The 2261-nt window shown below is 40.6% G+C and overlaps 1 long non-coding RNA gene across 1 annotated transcript; it reads left to right on the top strand.

Annotated features, from left to right (window-relative positions):
• Positions 1 to 1061: 1061 nt before the first annotated feature.
• LOC140321460 (uncharacterized) lies at positions 1062 to 2202 on the top strand. Its single transcript, XR_011918949.1, has 2 exons — positions 1062 to 1202; positions 2035 to 2202. It is a non-coding gene; the product is annotated as an uncharacterized lncRNA (long non-coding RNA).
• Positions 2203 to 2261: the final 59 nt, after the last annotated feature.

The following is a 2261-nucleotide window of genomic DNA, read 5'->3' on the forward strand; positions in this document are numbered from 1 at the left end:
CACGGACGATGAACGAGGAACAATCGTAATGTAAGGGAAGGGGGAGAGAGCACAGTGGGGTGTCACTCCGTCGTTATCCCCCTCCCCTCTGCATAGAGCAGAACGGTGATGTATGTATAGCACTCGTTCATGCTTCGTGCAGTGCTAGTCGTTGGAAAGGATCGTGAAAGATAATTTCCAACCACTATAATTGGAAGTGTGTACGCGGCTTTAAAAAAAGACCTAAACTAAAATGTTTACTTTACATAAAAGTGTAGATAGTCCTTTTATATAAGGATAAAAAAATATATATATAGCACCTCCTCTTTCTGAATAGCAAACTCAATGGGAGCACAGAGCCTCCCAGGATGCCTAGGTCATACATCCCAGGAGGCTTCTGCGCATGCCTGAAATTGGGCATTCCAAGACGGGGCATTTTCCTACACTGAGGGGAAAGAGATGCCGATCTCACGCATGCTCTTTTTTTCCTCTTTACAGCGGCTACACCACCCGATCTCGTGGCCGCACAGAAGATTGGGTGATGTACCCAGAAGAAAGATGCAGTGCCTGGTGCTTCCTTTACGTCGTGATGAAGAAGAATTGTTCTTGGTATGTCGCCCGATTGGGTGATGTTGCCTGCTGTAAATAGGAAAAAGACAGAGACAATCTTACTGCGCTTGTGTGAAATCAGCATCTCTATCCCTTAATAGAAAAAATGGCCCTTCTGACCATGCCCGAGTTAAGAAGGAGCACCCAGAGAATCTTGGGATGCATGACGTAGTTATCCCGGGAAGCTCTGTGCTCCCATTCAGTGCCTTGGCGATCAAGACTGAAAGGGAAGGTGCTGCACCCTTTTTTTTTTTTTTTTTACTTTATAAAGGTGGAGAAAAGCTGCCCTAACTATATATTTGAGTGTTGCCTATTGAGAAGAATAGCTTCTTTTCAAATACCTTCATTGTTGGGGTAAAATAAGGTATAGCAAGTCTTGGAAAACAACAAACACAACACTTGAGCCTTTGTTGTGATCTTTGAAATTTTTTTTTTTTTTTTTTTTTTTTTTTTTTTTTTTTTTTAATCTGTAATCTGTATTTTGTGTTTTAGGACATATTATGAGCATGACTCCTGAACAACTCCAGGTATGGCGTTGGGAGAGAGAAATTGATGAAAGAAACCGACCACTTTCAGATGATGAGTTGGATGCCATGTTTCCGGAAGGATATAAGGTGGTGTTTTCTATATCACTTTAGGCTCTATTAAATTAAATTCTTTGAACATTCATTTGACTGCTAGATATAGGAATATTCCTACTTTACAACTATTTCGTTTTGAACTAAAGAAAGCAACAGGAGGAATCAGTCTCCAGTTTACTTTTCTTATAGGAAACTGCACATTACTATTTTTCCTACCATGGATTCCTGTGTATTTAGCAATAGTTTAGAAGATTCCAGTAATTTTTAGTAGGGCTATCTACGTTTAGATCAACAAAATCCCTAGTTTTTACACCTATACATGAGCATTCATACATTTGAATCCCATTTCGTTTAGCTATGATTTTGATGTTTAATTGTCCTTTATAAATTATTTAGTATCCTGCACAGCTCCTCATGGTTGGCACCTTGCTGCCCAGTCATTCAGAACATGGCACTGGTTCTTAAAGAACTAGCGTCCGCACATTTGATAGCTGGTAGCAGTTAAGTGGTTCTGGTACCACTTACTGCATTGTACTGCTCACTGACACCCCTATTCATTCCCTGTGGAGCTGCCCTAGGTAGACACTACCATGTAGCTTCCCCCAAAGGGAAGCAGTTCTTTGGCATAATGGCATAAACACCTTAACTTCACTGCCAGTGTGAAGCTAGCCTAAGTAGGTTTTTATGCCTAAACATTTTTACATGTCTAGCAATCTGGAGCTGGCCAGTCTGAAAATATTAGTTTTTGGCCCAGATGAGTTGACACATGAAAATCTGGTTTAGAGTTGCTCATCCAGTCCGCATTATAAAATTACTATTTAGTTGAGATTCTTGACTTTAATTTTTCTCATTTCAAATTTTGCAGGTTCTTCCCCCACCAGCTGGATATGTCCCAATACGTACCCCAGCACGTAAACTGACTGCAACTCCAACACCATTGGGTGGCTTAACTGGTTTTCACATGCCTGCAGAAGACAAGACTATGAAAAGTGTCAATGATCAACCATCAGGAAATCTTCCATTCCTTAAACCAGATGATATTCAGTACTTTGATAAACTGCTGGTAAGCAATGATCATTGTGGTGTGTGTGC

The sequence above is a fragment of the Pyxicephalus adspersus genome, unplaced genomic scaffold (genome assembly GCF_032062135.1).
Source record: "Pyxicephalus adspersus unplaced genomic scaffold, UCB_Pads_2.0 Sca4411, whole genome shotgun sequence".
NCBI lineage: Eukaryota > Metazoa > Chordata > Amphibia > Anura > Pyxicephalidae > Pyxicephalus > Pyxicephalus adspersus.